Genomic DNA, 8571 nt, shown 5'->3' on the forward strand with positions numbered 1-8571 from the left:
TTTTATACCATGGGAACAATGGGAACAACATGACAGAGTGGGCTAAAATGTTAAAGGGCATCCTGTTTCTATGGGGGACAGGAAGAGAGCCTGGGCTCTTCTACCCATCTCCTTTATCTTGGAATGTTGCATTCCCAGTATATTCTACAGTTAGTCTTTTTTTTTCCCCGAGATGGAGTCTCACTCTGTCACCTAGGCTAGAGTGCAATGGCACGATCTCGGCTCACTGCAACCTCTGCCTTCCGGGTTCAAGTGATTCTCCCACCTCAGCCTCCCAAGTAGCTCGTATTATAGGCACCCGCCACTATGCCTGGCTAATTTTTGTATTTTTTTTTAAATATATGCTTTTATTTTTCCGTGATTACAAACACAACTGAATATCAAATGTACAAAGTAAGAATTATACGGGGAAAAAAAATCAGATACGTTCATACATATATCACCTTTTCAAGGCTATTTCCATCCAGAACCTTGGTTTGCCAGGGCCAATAGAAAGAAGTCACAAAATCGCCTTTAGTCAAATTTGTATGTTTGCTTTCTTCTATAATTCCAATACCTCCACCATCAACGACTTGAGATAGCTGCCAAAGTGTTATATAATCAGTGCCAGTGTCTTCATTCATTCTACAACGAAGTCTGTCACTTAACACTTGGAAGGTTGCACAGCGGCCAGGCAGAGGCCTTCCTCACTTCTTAGGTGGGGCGGCCGGGCAGAGGCGCTCCTCACTTCCAGTCGGGGGCGGCCGGCAGAGGCACTCCCACGCCCGCGGGGCTGGCAGAGTGCTCCCACGTCCCGACAGGCACCGGCAGAGCGCTCCTCACATCCCAGCCATGGGCCCGGCGCCCTCACTTCCAGAGGGCGGCCGGGCAGAGACGTTCCTCACTTCCTAGACGGGGGGGTGGCCGGGTAGAGGCTGTAATCTTAGCACTTTGGGAGGCCAAGGCAGGCGGCTGGGAGGTGGAGGTTGTAGCAAGCCAAGATCACGCCACTGCATTCCAGCCTGGGCAACATTGAGCACTGAGTGAGCGAGACTCCGTCTGTAATCCCAGCACTTCGGGAGGCCGAGGCGGGCAGATCACTGGAGGTCAGGAGTTGGAGACCAGCCTGGCCAACACGGCGAAACCCCGTCTCCACCAAAAATACAAAAACCAGCCAGGCGTGGTGGTGTGCGCCTGCAATCCCAGGTATTCGGCAGGTCGAGGCAGGAGAATCACAGGAGCCCGAGGCAGGGAGGTTGCAGTGAGCCGAGATCACGCCGCTGCACCCCAGCCTGGGCAACAGAGGGAGACCGTCTCAAAAAAAGGAAAGAAGGAAGGAAAGAAAGAAATTTTTGTATTTTTGTAGAGATGGGGTTTCACCATGCTGGCCAGGCTGGTCTTGAACTCCTGATCTCAGGTGATCCACCTGCCTCAGCCTCCCAAAGTGCTGGGATTACAGGCGTGAGCCACCTTGCCTTGCCTCTACACTTATTCTTAAGAAATAAGAATGAGTGAGAAAGAGGAGAGAACTAGGTTGCTCGAAGGCCACCCAGAGAATTGTCCTGTACTATTAACTAATAATGAGAATTGAGTCAGAAATCAAAAGTCTCTGACAAAAGCCCAAGACCTGATGGCTTCACTAGTTAATTCTACCAAGCATTTAAAGAAGAAGCAATTCCAGTTCTCAAACTTCAGCAAAAAATTGAAGATAAGGTAACCCTTTTTTTTTTATTTTTGAGACGGAGTCTTCGCTCTGTCACCCAGGCTGGAGTGCAGTGGCGTGATCTTGGCTCACTGCAGGCTCTGCCTCCTGGGTTCACACCATTCTCCTTCCTCAGCCTCCGGAGTAGCTGGGACTACAGGTGCCCACCACCATGCCCAGCTAATTTTTTTATTTTTTTAGTAGCTACGGTGTTTCACCGTGTTAGCCAGGATGGTCTCAATCTCCTGACTTTGTGATCTGCCTGCCTCAGCCTCCCAAAGTGCTAGGATTACAGGCGTGAGCCACGGCATCCGGCCAAGATAAGGTAACACTTTCTAACTCATCCTATGAGGCCAGCCTTAACCTGACATCAAAGCCAGACAAAAACACTACAGGAAAAAACAACAGACCAATATCTCTTATGAATATTGATGCAAAAATCCTCAACAAACTACTAGCAAATCAAATTCAGCAGCACATTAAAGGAATATACACCATGATCAAGTGGGATTTATTCCTGGGATGCAAGGGTGGTTTAATTTGGAAATTCAATTAATATAATACACCATATTAACAAATGAAGGGAGGAAAGCATGCAATCATGTCAGTTGATGCCGGAAAAGCATTTGACAAAATTTAGCCCCCTTCCATAATAAATAAAACGGTCAACAAACTAGGAATAGAAATACAACAATTAGTAGCATTTCTTCATATGAACAAAAAACTAGCCAAAAAGGAAGTCAAGAAGGAAATCCCATTTAAATTGCTACCAAAAATCTTTAAATATTGAGGAATAAATTTAACTGAGGAGGTGAAAGACATCATAAGGAAAACTACAAAATACTGATGAAATAAATTGAAGAGGATTCAAACGAATGGAAAGACATTACATGCTCATGGGTCAGAATTAATATTGTAAAATGGCCATACTACCTAAGGCAATCTACAGATTCAGTGCAATCCCTACCAGAATATCAATGACATCCTTCACAGAAATAGAAAAATGTCTTAAAATTTGTAGGGAGCCACACAAGACCCCAAATAGCCAAAGCAATCCTGAGCAGAAAGAACAAAGCCAGAAGGATCACACTACCTAACTTCACAATATAGTACAAAGCTGTAGTAACCAAAACAGCCTTGTACTGGCATAAAAACAGACACATAAATCAATGCAACAGAATAGAGAATCCAGGAATTAATCACATATCTACAGCCAACTAATTTTTGACAAATGTGCCAAGAACACTTTCTGGGGACAGAGCAGTCTCTTCAACAAATGCTGCTGAGAAAATGGTATCAATATGTCGAAGAATGAAACTAGACTCTCATCTTTCACCCTATAAAAAAAATCAACTCAAGGCCAGGCGCGGTGGCCCACGCCTGTAATCCCAGCACTTTGGGAGGCAGAGGTGGGCGGATCATGAGGTCAGGAGACTGAGACCATCCTGTCTAACACGGTGAAACCCTGTCTCTACTAAAAATACAAAAAACTAGCCAGGTGTGGTGGCCGGCGCCTGTAGTCCCAGCTACTCGGGAGGCTGTGGCAGGAGAATGGCATGAACCCAGGAGGCAGAGCTTCCAGTGAGCCGAGATCACACCACTGCACTCCAGCCTGGGCAACAGAGCCAGACTCCGTCTCAAAAAAAAAAAAAAAATCAACTCAAAATGGATTAAAGACCTAAATATAAGACCTGAAACTATAAAACTACTAGAAGAAAACATAGAGGAAATGTTTCAGACTATTGGTCTAGGGAAATATTTTATGAATAAGACCTCAGAAGCACAGACAACAAAAGCAAAAAATAAACAAATGGTATTATATCAAACTAAAAAGCTTCTGCACAGCAAAGGGAACAACAGAATGAAAAGACAACCTGCAGAATGGGATAAAATATTTGCAAACTATTCGTTCAACAAGGAATTCATATCCAGAATATACAAGGAACTCAAATGTCTCAACAGCAAAAAAATGAACAATGCAATTAAAAGTGGGAAAATGATCTGGACATTTCTCAAAAGAAGACATACAAATGGCCAAAAAATATATGAAAAACGTTCAACATCACTTAATCATCAGAGAAATGCAAATCAAAACCACAATGAAGTACCATCTCACCTCAGGATGGCCATTATCAAAAAGAGAAAAAAATAAGAAATGCCCGTGAGGATGTGGACAAAACGAAACTCTTACACTGTCGGTGGGAATGCAAATTAGTACAGACACTGTGGAGAATACTATGGAGTTTCCTTTAAAAACTACAAATAGAATTATGTGATCCAGCAATCCTACTGGGGCATTTATCCAAATAAAAGGAAATAAGCATATCAAAGAGATATCTGCATCCCCATATTTATTGCATCACTATTCACAATAGCCAAGATATGGTATCAACTAGGTGTCTAACAACAGATGAACGGACGAAGAAAATGTGGCATATATGGACAATGGAATACTATTTAGCCAGAAAAAAAAGAATAAAATCAGCCAGGTGCAGTAGCTCATGCCTGTAATCCCAGCATTTTGGGAGACCGAGGCGGGCGGATAACAAGGTCAAGAGATTGAGACCATCCTGGCCAACATGGTGAAACCCCGTCTCTAGTAAAAATACAAAAATTAGCTGGGCGTAGTGGCACACACCTGTAGTCCCAGCTACTCAGGAGGCTGAGGCAGGAGAATTGCTTGAACCTGTGAGGCAGAGGTTGCAGTGAGCAGGCAACCTACAGAATGGGAGAAAATTTTTACAATCTACCCATCTGACAAAGGGCTAATATCCAGAATCTACAAAGAACTTAAATTTACAAGAAAAAATCAAACAACCCCATCAAAAAGTAGGCAAAGGATATGAACACACACTTCTCAAAAGAAGACATTTATGCAGCCAACAGACACATGAAAAAATGCTCATCATCACTGGCCATCAGAGAAATGCAAATCAAAACCACAATGAGATACCATCTCACACCAGTTAGAATGGTAAAATATAGTTTCAGATAGCTAGAAGGAAGGTATTGAATATTCCCAACACAAAGAGATGATAAATATTTGAGATGAAGTATATGTTAATTACCCTGATCTGAACACTATACATTATACATATACACTATGCATATGTATACACATGCACTATACATATACACTGTATGTCAAAATATCACTGTGTACCCCATAAATATGTACAGTTATTATATGTCAATTTTTACAAACATCACCAGGGTCCTACAAATTTAGGTACTGTTATTGTTCTCATTTTACATGTGAGGAAACTGAGGCACAGATAAATTCATAAACTGGCTCAGTGCTGCATACCTAATAAGAGGTAGTGCACTGATTCAGATCCAGGCAGTCTATCTCTGCAGCCCACGCTGTTAGCCACTAGTATTTCAGAAATTCAAAACTTCAAAGTCAATGTCTAACCAACCCAGGAGCAGTGAACACCACCAGATGCCTGATCAAGGTCTTGAAATACCATCTCCCATTAAAAAGAGCCAGGTTCCTTGGAGAAATGGCTGATTTAAGGTCTGGGTCAGGAAATGAACAAGAGAAACCTGAAGCACCTTGTCATATAGATAACAAGCTGTTGAAGACTAATAGGATCATTCCAAAAGAAGAGGACTCTCAAGAGCCAACTTAAAGAGGCTCCCAATGGCCAAAGATGTGACAGTTTGAGTATCAGTAGGGATAACAATAGCAATAGATTGAAGCACATCAAACATGTTTAAATCTATGAGTTCATAATGATGCTCAAAAATTGGTCATGTTTAGAAGATAATTGGGAATTGTTAAATTGAAAACTGGTAAATAATTTTTTTTTCCTGACATTCCTATGTGAACTGTATACCTGAATAACTACATAGTACATGATATGAAGCTCCTCTTTATAGGAATAATCCAGCTGCTAAATGACAAGGGAATGATAGAATTAGAGTGTCCCTTTTCTACAACCTCTAAAGTTGTGGTATGATCATAGCTGACTGCAGCTTCAAACTCTGGGCCTCAAGCAATCCTCCCTCTTCTTCAGCCTCCCAAAGTGCTGTGGTTACAGGCATGAGCCACTGTGCCCAACATTTGTACTTAATTTTTTTAAAACTCTAAAAGAAGTTGCGTTTATGAGAAAATTGATAATTTGAACAATGACTCACTGTTTGATGATGTTAAGGAAATATTGTTAATATTTTAGATGTGATAATAATATGGTTTTTTAAGTCTTTATTTTTATTGGTGAAATTATATGTGCTGGGATTTGCTTCAAAATACTATGCAATGGGCCGGGCGCAGTGGCTCACGCCTGTAATCCCAGTACTTTGGGAGGCCGAGGCGGGCGGATCGCGAGGTCAGGAGATCGAGACCATCCTGGCTAACACAGTGAAACCTCGTCTCTACTAAAAAAAATACAAAAAATTAGCCGGGCGTGGTGGTGGGCGCCGGTAGTCCCAGCTACTCGGGAGGCTGAGGCAGGAGAATGACTGGAACCGGGGAGGCGGAGCTTGCAGTGAGCCGAGATTGCGCCACTGCACTCCAGCCTGGGTGACAGAGCAAGACTCCGTCTCAAAAAAAAAAATACTATGCAATGGGGTTGGGGGTAGAGATGAAACAGAATTGGCCCTGAGTTGATAGTTATTGGAGTTTGGGGGATGGATACATGGAAGTTCACCACTATTCTTTCTACTATTGTATAGTTTAAAATTACCATAATGAAATGTTTTGTAAAATTAAATGCCTAATTTTTGGGTTGCACAAAACACATACTGTTTCTAATAAAAATAAGTAATTTGGTCCAAAATACTTTAGATATTAAGATGTAATGAATTTATTCTACTACCCATGTCTTTAATATATGTCCTTTCTGTTGAGAGAGAGGAGAGGAGAGAAGAGGGGAAGGGAGGCAGAGAGAGAGAGAGATGTGTTTATTGCATAGAAAATGCTAGTAAAGTCAATGGGTACTAATATCACTTGATCTTAGCCAAAAGGCTGAGAAGCGATAATGGCTACTAATATCAAGCCAGCTCTTAATGGTGCCAGGCAATAGTACTACATTTCCTTAATTTATTCACTTGCTCACATTCATAAATCATACTTTATCAAATCTCAGATGCCATTGATTATAAGTTGTATTATTATCTTATGCACTAATAAAAACAATGCTCCTGATTAAACTATGGAATGCCATCACTTGTAAGACAGCAATTTCACAGATGTTAAAATATGAAAAAATCATGTATCAAAATCATCATAATACAGTATTCATCTTTTCTGTCAAGCCTAAAATACTTTCCCCCTATCTTCATTTCAGCTTCCTATTTCACTGGGAAAATAGAAGCACTCAGAACAGGGCATCCTCTTTCTCCTACCACTGTATTTGTCCACCTATTTGGATCTGTACTTATAAACTCTGCCTCCCCTTTTATTTCAATGGAGATGAATTATCCATACTCTTACTTAGAATTATCCCTGTGATTGTGTACTGGATTCCATCCCTTCTCTTCTCAAGGACATTCCTCCGTGTAACTAGCCTGTCTATCCTGAATTGTGTATTTCCTGCCTCTACGGGATCTTTTGTTTTATTTTATTAACTAATTTATTTATTTGAGACAGAGCCTTGCTCTGTCGCCCAGGCTGGAGTGCAGTGGTGTGATCTCGGCTCACTGCAACCTCTGCCTCCCAGGTTCAAGCGATTCTCCTGCCTCAGCCTCCCAAGCTGGGTTTACAGGTGTCTGCCACCACACCCGGCTAATTTTTGTATTTTTAGTAGAGACGGGGTTTCACCATGTTGGCCAGGCTGGTCTCCAACTCCTGACCTCAGGTGATCTGCCCACCTAAGCTTCCCAAAATGCTGGGATTACAGGCGTGAGCCACCGCGCCCAGCCTAGATCCTTTTAATTAGTACATAAACTTACTATAATTTCTTCCATCTTTTTTATTTTATTTTTTGAGACAGAGACTAGCTCTGTCACCCATGCTGCAGTGCAGTGGCGGGATCACGGCTCACTGCAGTCTCTACTGTCTGGGCTCATGCGATCCTCCCATCTCAGCCTCTCAAGTAGTTGGGACTTCAGGCGGGTGCCATGCCAGGCTAATTTTTTATTTTTTGTAGAGATGAGGGTCTCACTATGTTGCCTAGGCAGTTTCAGACTCCTGGGCTCAACCAGTCCTCCCACTTTGGCCTCCTGAAATGTTAGGATTACAGGCATAAGCCACCACACCCAGCCCCATCTTTGAATTAAAAAAAAAAAAAAATTAGAACATGTGGAAAAAGGCAACAACAACAAAAGATTAACAAAACCCCTATCCCATGATAGCCTTATTTTTCTGTTCACCTTAAAAACAAAACTTCTTAAAAGTATTGCGTATATTTGCTTTCTCCATTTCCTCTCCTCCCATCCTTTCCTCCAACTCCTATCAAATTTTCATCAGACTTTATCAAACTTCCACCACTGCCAAAATAGCATTTCAACATCACTGGTGACCATTGCTACAGTGGCCCATTCTTAATTCTCATTTTACTTGACCTATGAGCAACATTTGAGACAGTGGTCACTCCCTTCTTGAAACACTTCCTTCCCTTGGTTTTGCAGATCTAAACTCTCCTACTTTTCCATCTACTTCATGGATTATTCCTTCTCAGTCTTCTTTGTTGGATCCTCTTCACCTCTCTGACTTAACCTGGTGCATTGCTAGAAGAAACACTACTGAGTAAGAGCAAATTTTTTTTTAGCATACTGCTGATTTTACTTTCCAGTATTTAAAAATGCTGTGTATCCTTTCAAATGAAAACGATTTAAAAAGCGCGGCTCTCAGGCTAGCAATAGAGATACCAACCCGGGAATCTCCGCACCACCCCCCAAGAGGAAGCAGCGTCTGACGTCTTCCGGAAACGAGCTCCACTGGCCTT

Source organism: Nomascus leucogenys, chromosome 12 (assembly GCF_006542625.1).
Source record: "Nomascus leucogenys isolate Asia chromosome 12, Asia_NLE_v1, whole genome shotgun sequence".
In the NCBI taxonomy this organism is placed as follows: domain Eukaryota; kingdom Metazoa; phylum Chordata; class Mammalia; order Primates; family Hylobatidae; genus Nomascus; species Nomascus leucogenys.